Raw genomic sequence first — 16,704 nt, 5'->3', positions numbered from 1 at the left:
GAGCGATTCGCGTTAAATTTTTCTTTTTCGGTTTTGAACTATTTATCTCTAAAAACGTTAATAACTTCAAATATTCATCTTTTATCAGTTCGGTTTTTTTTTGCAAAGGTTACTTAGGAGAATACGTAATTTTTATGTAAAGCCTAACATAGTTTACAAAATTCAACAAAATTTGCCTAGAATGGCGATTTTGGAATTAATTGCTTTAAAGTTGAAAATAATACATTTTAATATAATATATAAAGTCCAGATTTCTTACAAAAAGTATAGGAAGAAGAAATAGCCAATTTGTAAAATATTTTAAGCACGCAGTGTTCGTATTTCTATTACCTACGTAATTATTCAGTGTATTTACATAGGGTGGCTTTCACAACGAAATCCACAGTTGATCCATAAAATATAAAAAATACTGTTGTGGATCCCCTTTTTTTTTAAATTTTATTTGTTCATATAGTCAGCTAACTGTATATTGTCTAGGATAACTCGTCTAAACACGCAAAAATCCCTGAATAGAAGAGGCTAGCCCAAAGTAATAAAGTAAATCTTTGGGATCCATAAAACATATTTGAGAAAAATTTAATTTTTAGATATTATTTTTTTGTATGTAAAGAGGAAAATGATTTACAAGGACTTAAATACGGAAATAATCCGCTTAGTAGTGGCCTTTTTTTTTTTCCAGACTGCAGAGGAAATGATTTCGTAAAGTATTATCTGTCAGTGTGCTTTAAAAACCCCTAATAACGGGGGGGGGGGGAAATGCTTCTGTCCGGAAATGCAATACTAGCGATTGGTTTTTGTTTTTAAATACCCGTTTTGGGGAACTCTTCGAGTTTTGAAAAAAAAAATTGGCAATTATACATTATTCATTCATCCCTGTAATGGAATTACAAAGGAATCGCAGAAAATCTCGGAGTTCGAAAATTTGTACCGTGCTACACACTAAAAAATCTAGACTGTTTTCTTTTTTTTATCAATTGTTTGAATTAGAGCTAACGTTCTAAAATGAGAAGCTTTAAAATAAACATGGGTAAATATGTTTTAAATAAAATTGATCTTAGGCTAAAATAATACTATAGGCTAACAGAAAAAATTAGTCGAAAAATTCATTTCTTTCAGAGTCTTTGACAAAAATGAAATAAATAATAATTATAATTCAAAGAATAGTCTAACCGTTCCAGTCGTACGTATTTTCGGCCTAAACAACGAACTATCCCTAAAAGACAATAGTTAAAAAGAAAACCAAAAATACCATGCATTCAAATCTTTTCTAGCATTTTTTTTTATTTATTTATTAATTTCTCTTTATTTTTTTTTTTTAGAGAGAGACAGAGAAATACGTTCACACAATACATGTCGGCATAATTCACGATCAAAAACCTTTTTTAAGATACAAAAAATTAACTCAAAATATGTATTTTCGACCAAAAAAACATAAAGCATCACACAGCATCTAAATTCAAAACACAATTCAATTACTTTTAACAATTTAAACTTTAAAACAAATGAAATAAATAATATTAAACAAGCATGCACAATATAATTGAGAGTTTTAATGAATTCATTTAATGTTTAAAGTAGATTTGCTTTATTTTATAAAAATAAATAAACAAAAAATAGAAAATTACATAAAAGCAATGTTACTTTTAATAAAACAAAAATTAATTTATGATTGTTCAGAAGATATAATTAATAAATAAACAAGCAACTAAATTTAAATTGCAATTAATCTTTTAAATACTTAATATAGAACAATTACAAAACCATTTTTAAATTAATGATGATAAATCAACAAAAAATTAATAAACGTACCTGATTAATAAAAGGGAGACTTGTTGATTTTGGCTTGGTAAGAATTAATTTAATTTTTTTTTAACTCTACTTTATATATATATTTTTTTTGGTTTCTTGTTTTTTTTTTTAGTTTTTAATTTCCCTTTAAAAATTTGGATGAATAATAAAATTAATAATTAAAATTAATTTAATTAAAATTTAATTTTACGAAAAAACTAAAAATATTAATTAAAAATAAAAATTTAAAAAAAAATACGTATAAGATTTTTTTTTTTGTTATTCTTTCAGAATGAGAATATGTTTGATAGGAGATGTTACCAGAATGGCAAGGAGCTAACAAGTGGACCACAACGGCTGGCAGAATTGGCTTGAATGCTGGCTAGCCCAGGGTACCCCGCGCACATTGATTCTGAAAACTACACCGGGGGCTTGGAGCCTGCGCAAGAGCTACTCTTGGCCAAATACGAAATATTGATAAAGTATTTAATGGCCCAATTCATTGCCTGCTCAAGTACAGTGAGCATGGTATTATATTTTTTATTTATTTATTAATTTTTTTTTTTGTTAAAGAATTAAGAAACAACCACCCACCCAAAAATTCATGCGAAACAATTAGCAACTTATTTCATGGAAACGTTAAAATATTCAGTAGTGGCAAACATGTTCTGGAGTATTCACCTTGTCACTTCTATTCAGAATAGCTAGTCAAATACGAAGAAGCGCTCAGGAATTTAAACTAACTACTTTCTTAAAGGTTTGTTTTAAAGCGAACGAGCGAGCGAACACATATTTTAAGCCATTCTACGAAAGCTCTAAGCCTCCTAGTTCTTTCCCAATTCCTAATATTGTGGCTAGCTGAGTTGATGTAAACGCATGTGATTGATAAAAATAAAAAACCATATGTTCTTAGAACGTTAATTTGTGAAAGCCCGGCGCCTCATTTATGTTCCTATATGTTCTTAGAACTGTTTGTTAACAGTTATTTCAAATTTTGTGGCTATTTTTCTCAACAGCATTTACTAAATTTAAAAATTGTCATATTCGTGATCAGCTTGCTGACTGGCTAGACCCTTCAAATTTTTTTTTTTCTCTTTGCTAGGAACTTCTTTATAGCTCACTTTCACCGGTGATGGAAAGTGTTGTCTGTAACGAGAGAACACTGTCCGGAGCCTGGCAAGTGCCCAGAAAAAAATTCTTCATGGACTTAGATATTGACGCGCTTTAAATCGAAAAATAAATTAAATAAAAATTATGTTAGCTTCTTTTTTTGAGAAACGACTTCTCTAGAAGCTTCTTTAAAGCTCACTTTCACCGGTGATGGAAAGTGTTGTCTGTAACGAGAGAACACTGTTCGGAGCCTGGCAAATTGCACAGAAAAAAAAATGGGGAAAAGAAATTTATTAAAAATGTATCTGATTTTTCGAAACAGAATTTTTCCCCGTTTTCAGGTACCTTGAGTCCGATAAAGTGTTTTGGAACACTAAATCAAAATTTGAAAAATTTTTGGAAAGTTTAAGCTTAATAATTTTTGTTATAAGAGTGCGACAGAATAACAATTTAAGAAGGCTTAATTTTTTTGGGCAAATCTCGAACAGTTATTATAAAAAAGGCCAGCTATTTTATCTTCCAATTTTTACGGACTGATAAATGTACATTTTTTACTAATAATGGAATAAATAATCAACCGGTGGAATATCTTCGTCTGGTCAGAAGGTAATCTTTAAGCAGACTATCTGAAGCGGTGTCATCAAAGGATATTTATTCAGTTAAAGTAAGTGGTGCGACTTGGCTGGTTAGGTATGTTGATCACTATTTTTATGTGTGCAATATAAGGAAAGAGATTTTTAGTTGAATTGTCTGTAGAACGAATAGGAATATTGGAAAAATGGCTTTTCCATAAACAGCTCCTGAATCGTACAATCCGTGGAAGGTGGATTGGAAGTGGAGGACCAGTTCTTTGGACTAGCCAAGTATTACCGACTTGACGCAGTTAGATCTTTTATTAAGGTTCCTTTAAAAAAAATAGTCTTCAGTAAAAGATCGTCGTCTTTTTAAACAGTTTAATGAAGCGAATCTTTTTAAGCTTTCCAAAAGCCTAAATCCAGAAGACTCCATTGATGGTACCAAAAAAAACCTTTAGTGGATTAAAAGAGCAACATATTAAACTTGTGTAACTAAAAAATTTAATCTTTCTAAATTTTCCAACCAATGAAATCAACTAAGACGGTCATTGTTTGACTAACATCCCACTGTGTCTATATTTATCCTATTATCTTATATTAATTCTAAGTAACGCACCGACAAGGCTTCTGCAGATTACTTGCCCATGGAAATTAGTCTATAAAGTTTATTAATAATCATTAAATCTTTGTTAATTTTTATTATTTAAAATAAAGGTTATCGAAGATTATTCAGCTTCTGCAGATTACTTGCCCATGGAAATTAGTCTATAAAGTTTATTAATAATCATTAAATCTTTGTTAATTTTTATTATTTAAAATAAAGGTTATCGAAGATTATTCAGCTTCTGCAGATTACTTGCCCATGGAAATTAGTCTATAAATTTTATTAATAATCATTAAATCTTTGTTAATTTTTATTATTTAAAATAAAGGTTATCGAAGATTATTCAGCTTCTGCAGATTACTTGCCCATGGAAATTAGTCTATAAAGTTTATTAATAATCATTAAATCTTTGTTAATTTTTATTATTTAAAATAAAGGTTATCGAAGATTATTCAGCTTCTGCAGATTACTTGCCCATGGAAATTAGTCTATAAAGTTATTAATAATCATTAAATCTTTGTTAATTTTTATTATTTAAAATAAAGGTTATCGAAGATTATTCAGCTTCTGCAGATTACTTGCCCATGGAAATTAGTCTATAAAGTTTATTAATAATCATTAAATCTTTGTTAATTTTTATTATTTAAAATAAAGGTTATCGAAGATTATTCAGCTTCTGCAGATTACTTGCCCATGGAAATTAGTCTATAAAGTTTATTAATAATCATTAAATCTTTGTTAATTTTTATTATTTAAAATAAAGGTTATCGAAGATTATTCAGCTTCTGCAGATTACTTGCCCATGGAAATTAGTCTATAAAGTTTATTAATAATCATTAAATCTTTGTTAATTTTTATTATTTAAAATAAAGGTTATCGAAGATTATTCAGCTTCTGCAGATTACTTGCCCATGGAAATTAGTCTATAAAGTTATTAATAATCATTAAATCTTTGTTAATTTTTATTATTTAAAATAAAGGTTATCGAAGATTATTCAGCTTCTGCAGATTACTTGCCCATGGAAATTAGTCTATAAAGTTATTAATAATCATTAAATCTTTGTTAATTTTTATTATTTAAAATAAAGGTTATCGAAGATTATTCAGCTTCTGCAGATTACTTGCCCATGGAAATTAGTCTATAAAGTTTATTAATAATCATTAAATCTTTGTTAATTTTTATTATTTAAAATAAAGGTTATCGAAGATTATTCAGCTTCTGCAGATTACTTGCCCATGGAAATTAGTCTATAAAGTTATTAATAATCATTAAATCTTTGTTAATTTTTATTATTTAAAATAAAGGTTATCGAAGATTATTCAGCTTCTGCAGATTACTTGCCCATGGAAATTAGTCTATAAAGTTATTAATAATCATTAAATCTTTGTTAATTTTTATTATTTAAAATAAAGGTTATCGAAGATTATTCAGCTTCTGCAGATTACTTGCCCATGGAAATTAGTCTATAAAGTTTATTAATAATCATTAAATCTTTGTTAATTTTTATTATTTAAAATAAAGGTTATCGAAGATTATTCAGCTTCTGCAGATTACTTGCCCATGGAAATTAGTCTATAAAGTTTATTAATAATCATTAAATCTTTGTTAATTTTTATTATTTAAAATAAAGGTTATCGAAGATTATTCAGCTTCTGCAGATTACTTGCCCATGGAAATTAGTCTATAAAGTTATTAATAATCATTAAATCTTTGTTAATTTTTATTATTTAAAATAAAGGTTATCGAAGATTATTCAGCTTCTGCAGATTACTTGCCCATGGAAATTAGTCTATAAAGTTTATTAATAATCATTAAATCTTTGTTAATTTTTATTATTTAAAATAAAGGTTATCGAAGATTATTCAGCTTCTGCAGATTACTTGCCCATGGAAATTAGTCTATAAAGTTATTAATAATCATTAAATCTTTGTTAATTTTTATTATTTAAAATAAAGGTTATCGAAGATTATTCAGCTTCTGCAGATTACTTGCCCATGGAAATTAGTCTATAAAGTTATTAATAATCATTAAATCTTTGTTAATTTTTATTATTTAAAATAAAGGTTATCGAAGATTATTCAGCTTCTGCAGATTACTTGCCCATGGAAATTAGTCTATAAAGTTTATTAATAATCATTAAATCTTTGTTAATTTTTATTATTTAAAATAAAGGTTATCGAAGATTATTCAGCTTCTGCAGATTACTTGCCCATGGAAATTAGTCTATAAAGTTATTAATAATCATTAAATCTTTGTTAATTTTTATTATTTAAAATAAAGGTTATCGAAGATTATTCAGCTTCTGCAGATTACTTGCCCATGGAAATTAGTCTATAAAGTTATTAATAATCATTAAATCTTTGTTAATTTTTATTATTTAAAATAAAGGTTATCGAAGATTATTCAGGCGATTAGGCATCTTTATTAAAGCATAAAATCTATGAAAACGGAGTCCGAAGCTACCAGGGAACCAACGAACCATTGAAATTGACACACTCTGCGCTAATTACAATTCCCAGCATTTACTTTGTGAGTGGAGAATTTATAATAGCTGCATTTGAGTGTGTGTAAACTCATTAGGTTTAAGCACTTGTGTAAGTGGGGCAACAGTTTTATGACCGGTACCACATGTTTAACCTTGTACTTTAAAAAGGCTTTGTGTTTAGGGTTGGCACAGCTGTCAAAGGGCAAAGAATGTTTACTATACTTTAAAGAGACCTTTAGAGCTAAAATTTAAATTAAACAGTTCCACTCCAAGGTTAAACATTCTACATTTTTACAACTTATTGCATTTTTACTTTATCTTTACTGTGAGGCACTTGTGAGTTTAGATACATTAAAACAGGGGTGTCCAACTGGTGGCCCCCGAGGTAATTTCTTGTGGCCCACCGATGTAATGAAATGAAATGAAAATAGATCAAGTTTTTATGAAGGAAATAGCGCTCAGAGGAGGATCGAGGCAATATCGTACACACAATTCCCAGTTTCCGTTTAACTACTGAAGACGAGTATACACGTAGCCCAGGGGTCCTTTCCTAGGGGCCTGTGGGCTTGTATAAACGCGCTAACATAGTTCCAGCGACGTTTGGGAAGCCATATGGCCTGCAACTCTCAGTGGAATTCCAGAATGATTCAGTTTTTAAAAGAAGGTAGTAGAAATCCCCAAAATATATCCTTATTTAGGTGAGAAAATTTCCAAAAAATGTTTACCGCACAAATTTTGTGTTATTTTTGGAGTACGTCCTTGTCTGAGCAACTATTTCCGTCAATGAAATTAAATAAAACGGCCTACAGATCAAGATTGACTGATAAACATCTACCGGCCTTAATGAAGATTGTCTATTAAGAAGATTGTATATTTAATGACATGGCGGTCCTTTCTGTTTAATGATAACAGTAGATCGTTATCATTTCTCTTTTTTCAATTGTATTCATTTGCACCAAGTTGTCTTGTGTTGTTGCTGGGTATGTACGGCTCTATAGTATTGATGCTATAAAGATAATAATAATGATAACTCCAACTCCTTTTGATACAGGTTTTGTACCTATAAAACTGTATGTACGGTTCTATTAATTGTTGTGTTGATGTTATAAAGATAAAACCAACTCCTTTTGATACAGGTTTTGTACCTATAAAACTGTATGTACGGTTCTATTAATTATTGTATTGATGTTATAAAGATAAAACCAACTCCTTTTGATACAGGTTTTGTACCTATAAAACTGTATGCACGGTTCTATTAATTGTTGTGTTGATGTTATAAAGATAAAACCAACTCCTTTTGATACAGGTTTTGTACCTATAAAACTGTATGTACGGTTCTATTAATTATTGTATTGATGTTATAAAGATAAAACCAACTCCTTTTGATACAGGTTTTGTACCTATAAAACGGTATGCACGGTTCTATTAATTATTGTATTGATGTTATAGAGATAAAACCAACTCCTTTTGATACAGGTTTTGTACCTATTAAACAAAGTATTTATATTCATATTTTGTTTTTAGAAATATATTTTTCTCTTTTAATTTTGTAGAAAAAGTACAGCAAATGTGCATGCAGATTTTCGTTTATTTTTGCTAAAAAGTGCTAACAAACGGAAGGCCCCCAAAATAATTTTTGGTCCGAAATAAGTCATCCAAAAAAAAAAAGGACTACTCTACTGCAATAAATTTTTTTGCATTTGAGATTTCCACAAAAGTAAAAGCTCTTAAAATTTCATTAACTTTTCGCGGCTAGGTGGGTTCAAAACTGTCCCACCTTTTGTTTAGCTTTTGCTGCATGGTGGGATACATTTTAACCCACCTCAAAAAGTTGAAGTTATTCGTACATACAGCTTAATACGTTATTTACAGTTTTTCATTCAGTTGGCAGTGCTATGCACCAATGGTAAATGCGTAAATAAGGGAAATAATTTTTATATTTCTTGACCGATAGTAAAAAATGGTGGCACCGCATACTGTTCTATTATTTGGATGCAGCTGTTGTTAATTCATATATTATTTATAAACAATTGGGTCAAAACATGGAACTTAAACATTTCAAGGAACAGTGCGCTGAAGGACAGTGCTGTACTATCTGCAAAGTTCCGCTTTGTTTTGGTAAAACGTTGTATTTGAATGAACATCATATAAAGCATTAGTTGCATAGTGGTATTATACAATACTTCATTTGTATTTCTAAAATTTTGGGTGGATAGATTCCCCCTCTGAAATACCAGTTTTCTTATAAGATAAATCCTATCACTTTTGTACTTGTTAAAATTTAGTTTAAAGTACTCGTACATCTTTAGACGCTTCACTTTTTGTAAAAGTATGTACTTCTAGGCAATTCTGTAAACTTTGTATTTGGTTAGGCCAGTGGTCGGCAAAGTGCGGCTCCAGAGCCGCCTGTGGCTCTTTGGCTCCTTAAATGCGGCTCTGGCACAAATATACACATCCACGGAAGGCGCAATAATATTTTCATTTAAAAAAAAACTTGGTAAGAAAAAAATTACATCTTATTTTGATAAATTAAAATTCTTCTATAAATCGAGAACATGTATAATTTTTTGTTTAAGTTAAAAGATAGATAGGTAATTAAAATTTAATATTGTTGTAAAAATACGTAACGAACATCGAGTTTAATTTTACTAGTTTTCGTAAACGTAAACACAAACCATGTACAAGCTACCGGCTGAGATTGTTCGTATGTTATAGCAGGTTTCAGGAATTCAAAAACAGCAGAGCAACTTTAGCATTTGTCAAAAATCCTCTTAATGCTACGGTAACCGAATTGAAATTTTCTCCTTTTGAAATTGACATTGGTAGCTTTGAAATACAATTGCTGGATTTAAAAAACAAGGAGATATGGCGCTCTAAATTCGAACGTCTTTGTGTTGAATTGGAAATATTGGAGAAGAAAAAATGTGATCTTAGTTCACAACACAAGTGGTCTGCTTTGAATGAGCTGGAGAAGGAAGACATGATCATTTTCAACGTTTGGAATAGTATTCCTGACTCTTACGATCAGCTGAAAAAGATCGCGTTTGCTGTTCTTTCCCTTTTCGGTTCTACATATATATGCGAAGAATCTTTTTCAAGCACGAACATTATCAAGAGTAAACTGAGAAGTCGTCTTATTGATGAGAACTTGGAATCTTGCCTAAAATTAAAAACAACAACATACAAACCTGACTTACTCAAACTTTCCAAGGAGATGCAAGCACATTGTTCGCATTAATAAATATTTATTAAGTATGAAATTTAGTATTATTTAGTGTACTACTTATTTAGTGTAATAAAAGTTTACTAAACAAGCAGATTTGGCTCCCAATCTTTTTTAAAATTGTAATGTTCATATTTGGCTCTTTGGCTAATAAGTTTGCCGACCACTGGGTTAGGCTATTCTGTAAGGCTATATTTTGGTGTAAAGTATGGTTTTACAAAACTATAATGTTGGTGAGAATTTAATTTAAGTCATGATTTTGAGTTTAACGAATCTTAATGAATTTATTCACGTGTAAAATAATAATGAGATTGAAAAAAGAAAAAAAATGATAATAATTTACTGAACAAAAAGATATTTTTACTTTAAACCTCGCACCCTACAAACATAATTTATAATTAAAGATTTAAAAAAAAAGGAAGAAGCTCTACAATTTCTTTAGTTAATTAAAGCCCTTTGTTTCTCTTTTTTAGCTCGGGCGATAAAAAAAAAAGGAAAAAATCTAAATGGCAAACAAGTGGGCACAAGAAGAGGAGCAGTAGGGCCTGGCAAGAGCTGGTGAAAGGAGAAAACAAATCATTGATCAGGGACTGTCCCGGGACCACCAAGCCACCGCTGGCCACGCACAAACCAACCCCACGCTCTTGGCCCGGCTAATGCCGTCCACAAGCAACAGCACAACGCTCGCTGCGAGTATTTTATGGAGTAAAAAAAAAAAATAGAGGAAGATTTAAGGGTCTAGGGCAAGAGGAGGGGAAACTGCGAGGGCAGTAAATGATAAGAAGGGGGAAATTTAGTGTCCGGGGCCATAGAAATGTGTGCGTAGTGGCTATTTTTAGCCACATTTTTCTCTCGCATTCACTGAAAATAATTAAGACAAAAAAGTATAATTACTATTTGAAAATCACACCACCTTTTTTTTTATTATTATTATTACAAATTTTGCCCGCAAAGAAAACTCTTAATTTTTTTTTTCCTATTTGGGGTTTCCCATACCCGTTTTGGGATCCACGAAAATTGGACTACATCTATAGGCGGCGGCTGGTCTTTTATAAAGACGTAAAATTGCAGCGATAACTAAATAAATTCTCAATGTTAACCAACCACTAAATAAAATCCAAGACTAAGGAGACCGGGAATCGAACCCAGCACCTCCAACATTTAACATCTTATAGCTTCACAGGTCTTGCTTATCTAACCCGCTCGGCTATCGTGTGGCATCTAATTACCATATTTTATATTTCGTTTAAAAATGCTATACTAATGTTTTGGCCAAAAGTCAACCGAAAGGTGCTATTTATTTTTTGGCCATCTTGGAAACGCTTGAATCACTCAAAAACTTGCGCACGTGATTCATCGCCATAAACTTCTTTTAATAAAAGATAAGTTTCAGTAGCGGTTTTACCCAGTCTCATGTGAAATTTCACGACAATTCGTTGCTCTATTACATGTGTAGTATCATGTTTTCGGTAAAACGAAACTAACACCTCTAACCACGGTTCCGGTCAGACAGATTTCTGAGCAAACACGTGAGAAGCTGCGATCGAAAGAGAAGGCTTTACGCTGCACAGCTGTCGTTAGGATTTGGCGCATGCATAGTTCTTCTGTAGCAGCATCAGTCTCGTTATCTAATAGCCACACCTCGTATTGTACGGTGTCCTTACCTATTTACTTTTTTTTTTAAGGAAGTGATAACAGTGTTGCCAATTTTGAAAAAAAAAAAAATTCTCAGCCAAGAGTAACTATATATCACTCTTCTTAAGAATTATAAATTAATATGCCACAAATATTTTGAGTTTAAAACAAAAATTTGGGGATAGTAAACTTGAGAACAGTAATAAGAATAATTATACAAAAAATTGAAAAGCAAAACACTCTTTGCGCAGGACTTCTATTTTTCGTCTGATGAGTTGTAAATAAAACATATTTAGTCCTAAATAAAATATTGATGGAAAAGTTATTGTTAAAAACGAAATAATTAGTAAAGTTAATTATATGTAGAGATAAGAACCGTTCAACTATCATTTAGGTATCATGGACAGGGGCAGAAGCACTTAAATTATAAACATTTTTTGTTCTAACAATTAAAAAGAAGTCACACGCAGAATTTGAACTGGAAATCCCTCACTCTCAAAGCCACGCTCATAACCATGCCCCATTCTCTAAAGACAATTATCAAGGTTTTTCTATAATCTTCAAAAAATTTTATTGCATATTTTTGATCACTTCAGAATAGATTCATGTACAGATTTTTGGTCTAAGCAGGAGAGGATCCTTAAAATTGCTCCTTAAAATAATATTTTAAATAAAAGTAGCCTTTACCTGAAAAATAAATGGAGATAACTAAAAAGGTCCTTTCAAACGATTAAATTTCTGGCCAACCGAATTTCTTTAAAATCTTAATAATAATATTAGGATGAACAAAAGACAGCGTTTTTTTTGGATAGCTTTTCTGTTTTTTTGACGTTTCGTTAACCCATTTAGGTACCAGCGTCCGAGGAAAGGGAAACTTTTGGACAGTTTCAATCAATAATATGTCTTTTTAGCACAAGATTAATGGACAACACTGCAAAATTTAATCCATAAAATATAAATGGGTTTATAGACTCGTAATATTGTTCCAGGTGTTACTGGTTTTAGCTTATAATTTTCACTAATTCCATATTTACTCTGTAGCTGATCAAATATTTGCATACTAGTATAATCCTGCATTTAGATTTTGTTGCTAAACTGTTTGCATATGTTCGATTGAAGTTTGTTCTCACATCATGTACGATGTAAAAAATTGTGTTGATAATCATCAGTTTTAGGGTTTTTCTTACCAGTTATTTTAAATTCTCAAATTGAGAAACTTAATTTTAAGAATTCTTTCATCAAGCGAATAGCACGAAAAAATGAATTTGAATTTCGTTTTCTATAAAGGAAGCAACCGATTATCTATTTTCGGAAGAAAGAACTTCTTTCCTGATGAGCTTAAAAGATGAGTAAGAATTTGGATGGCAAAATTACTGAAGTTCAGCTAATTTATCATGAACATTACACATTTATAGGTATTAAAACGAAAATTTTTGTGTTTTTGGGAGGTAAAATGATTTGACTTTAAACTCAAAAAGAGTGTTAACCATTTTTGGGGGTAAAAAAATACTAGATTTCTGATAAAGGCATCAAAGAGCGGTTTGTACACAGGCGTTGTTATATCTGAAGAGTATTAGTGCATTTCTAATTGGTTCGGATTCCGATGCGTTTACTATGTCAACATATACGATCTACTTTATTCAGCACAATTAGAGGTTTTATTAAAAAAAAAAAGTGCTAAAACGTTTTATTAAAGCGCTGTAAAATAATCAGCAATCATAATATAATGTGTCTTGGGTTAAAAATTTGAAAATACTTTCCCAGAAATATGATCCCAATTTCAATTTAGCTAATTTTTATTTAGAATGTATAATTAATTTGAATTGTAGATTTAATAAAATTTGTGATAAATTACAACATAACTTTAAGCAGAATTTAGTTATTAATGCTAGAAACTCCTCTTCTGGGTAGACTGTACAAGGAGCTAAGCTATGATTTAGGAGAAAATAAGTTTATGAACAATAAGTACTCTCTAGATCAGATCTCCTGGATTATAAATGCGAGAGGCGAACTTATGTACCTAAATTATAGATTTTTTTAGAGATGATAAAGGTTCCCTCTGTTCTTTGTGCGATATGTCCTTGCCAGAGAATTACTTATCATTTTCTCGCTGAGTGTCTCGACACTTAAAGAGTTTCGCATTCGCTTTTTTTGAAAAGGAGAGTCTCACAAAAGAGCAGTTAATAACATATCTAAATGGTTATCGCAAATGGAAGCCAATTATAAATTTTTGTAAATACGCTTGGAATTTCCGTCATAATTACCTAATTCAAACAAATTCTAATAAATAATGGTAAAATACAATATATTCTGTAATATTTTTGTGATTTTAAATTATATTCAAAGTTTGTCGGCCCTATTAATAGCCAGAAAGATCATTCATAAGAAGCTGTACCACTTAATGGCGTAATATGTCTCAGGAAATATGAGTGTAATATTAAAGAAATAGATGAAGATTGCTGAAAGATGGTTTCGAGTAGTTAGCCTGCCGAATTGTTAATTCTTTTTCACAACAATGGTTAACAATGGCTTCCCGAAGTGAATCGTTGTTAGTCCTTAGACTTACTTTACAATAAGAAACATAAATTGCAGTATATAAGAGTACCGATGGAGATGCCATCTAAATTGCAATCTAAATTACAAACACGTTTTCCTCGAACTGGTATGGACTTTGCATCATGTGCAATTGTTGTGAAAAAGAGAAGGGATATCACTTCTTTTCTGTTTTTAGCAGTATGAATCGTGTTCAATGAGTATCGCTGCAGGTGGAAAACCTAATTGACAAGAGAGGAAATTATTCAGCATTAAAATGGTAAAAACTGGTATCATCTATTTCTATAGTTCAGTACGTGACCAGGGCATTAATATACAGAAAAATTTTCAGTGACCACTGAATACCAATAGATCCTCTAAGTTCAAGGAATTTTAAATTACATTTAGAGTACAGAATAAAGATTAAAAGGTAACTAGACAGATGGACTAATTTTCCATTACCCTAACAACGTTTACATTTAGAAATTAGTAAGTTTAACTTTTTATTTGTATTTTAATAAAACACATTCTACTCTAAAGTAATTGCCTATTTATTCAGACAGGCTTAACGTCCAACTACCCAATTAGGTGTCGTGTACGGAGGCGAATAGCAAACAATACTTTACTGTAAATTTCTCTTTTTAACCATTAAAATAAAATCTAAGGCCTAGAGACCGGGAATCGAACCTAGTACCACAATACATCATTAGCTTTACAGGGTCTCGCCTTTAACCACTCGGCTACCGTGGGCACCTACATTCTACTCTATTTAAGCTCTTTTTTGCGTGCGCAAATTACGATCATAACCATTATTTTGATTTTATATCATAAAATAGAGTTAGGCACACATTTGACAATAGCATCAATTTAAAGATGCTAAATTTTACTACACAGAACTGTAAACTGAAATCATAATATAAAAATAAAAGAATATTTAAACAAAAGTGATTACTTTTTTATAATAATATAAGTAAATACCTCTAATATTGTTAACTACAACATTAGTGATAACCTTTTATAATAAGTGAATGAACCAACTTTTTAAATGAAGAAACACAGAAATAGTTATGAACTTATTATACATAAAACTGATCACAGCACAGACTTCCTTAAAAACCTTTTTAAGCATTCAAATATAAGCGAATAAAAGCCATCTTCGTAACAACAATCTTATCTTGTGAAATGCTACAGCACTGAATCAAATGAAAGTCAAGTCAATATACTACTGTCGAGAGTCATTATTAAAAGTTATGTACAGTCGAGCCTCCCATAAAGGACACTCTCACTAGCGACACCTCCATTTACGGGCCAGTTTTTGGATTTCGCCGTTTTACCCCTATACACTTTCTATATAAAAGAACCTCCGTCTAACGGACACTCTACATAACGACCGCGGACATTGATTTTGGGGAACGAAATTAAATGTTTCACCTCCGACCAACGACCACCTTATTATTAAAAGTTCGTTGTTTGACGCGGTGATCAAAATAATTATCCCCTCTCAAGTTTTTGTGTTTTCTTTTCTGGGTTTTTCCTAAAGTTTCCTATATAAGCTCCATACATCTTGGTACCATTTTAATCTCATTTTTCAATATTACTTTGGACGAACAGCATTATTTTTTCCGATATGACTCTCAAACGAAAGTGGTTCAACTCTAGAAGAGAAAATAAATGTGTTAAGAAGATTTTGCAAAAACCAAATCGAGCCATCGTCAACTTGCCGAAAGGTTTGTTCTATTTTTCTAATAATAGATGATAGTATGATGATAATTTTACCATAAATTATTATTGTTACGAATAAATGTGATGATTATTATAAAAATTATTAATTAGGTCAATAATATGTAGTTTTTTGATAAATTTTTTGGATAATTAAGAAAAACTTGATGCATATCATATAGCTAAATAATTATGCAATTATGTACGTTTTTAAATCTATTAATAATAAACAATTTTTAAATAGATGTTTGGAAAAAACCCATATTTTTTCATTATGAAACTTGCCTACCTCCTTCTAACGGCCACCTCCAAACAGCGGCCACTTTGCTTTCCCCAGCCAGTGTCCGTTATTGAGAGGCTCGACTGTGTACCCTTTAAAATAATGGTTCACGATACACTGAAGTGCTGTGAAAACAAAAAATTATTTTGAGTTCACCTTTTAGGGACACACATTATTAATATTCATGTAAATTTTATTACATTAATTGCGATAAGAACAAGTCATAAGAATGTTTAAAATTTTGTTTTTTCTCATGGAACCTTGAAATAGAAAAAAAAATGTATCAAATTACTGAGCACTTTCTTGTTGTAACAAGGTCTGAGGTTGCAAAAATGTATGAAAGAAACTCACAAAAAATAGAATAGATTACAATTTGTAGATTGTAGTTAAAAGTGTGTAGAAGTGGAAAATGAGAATGTGTGGAATTGTTAGTGGGGCGTTTACAAGTGGGAGCATTGTGAATCAACCCATTCATAAAGGGCTATGATGGATGAATGGCGATCTAGTGGGTGTATTTGGGGGGCTCGAAGGGGGGGGGGATGGCAGCAACAGGTTGATGTTCGGCCCAACTAAACCACCAATCCCGTTGTGAATTCTTACTATTTAATTTTAAGCTTGACAAAATCTGTTTAATTGAACACAAGTTATATCGTATCGATTATCATTTTGTTATTAATTGATTTTATGGTTTAGGACACATTTGTACTCATACTACCAATCCTAACAATAAATTTATACTACAGAACTAATCA

The 16,704-nt window shown here is 30.8% G+C and overlaps 1 protein-coding gene across 1 annotated transcript in view; it reads right to left on the bottom strand.

Moving 5' to 3' along the window:
- The window catches only part of LOC141461742 (uncharacterized), a 129,704-nt gene extending 127,770 nt beyond the window's left edge, over positions 1-1,934 (bottom strand). Inside the window, exon 1 of the mRNA XM_074143036.1 lies at positions 1,810-1,934. The gene's annotated coding sequence lies outside the window, so the exon portion shown is untranslated. The remainder of the gene's footprint in view (positions 1-1,809) is intronic.
- Between the last annotated feature and the right edge of the window lie 14,770 nt (positions 1,935-16,704).

Source organism: Rhodnius prolixus, unplaced genomic scaffold (genome assembly GCF_049639745.1).
Source record: "Rhodnius prolixus isolate KJV_2025 unplaced genomic scaffold, Rpr scaffold_12, whole genome shotgun sequence".
Classification (NCBI taxonomy): domain Eukaryota; kingdom Metazoa; phylum Arthropoda; class Insecta; order Hemiptera; family Reduviidae; genus Rhodnius; species Rhodnius prolixus.
Note: the sequence above shows the minus strand (reverse complement) of the source record. Positions and strands in the feature narration are given on the sequence as shown.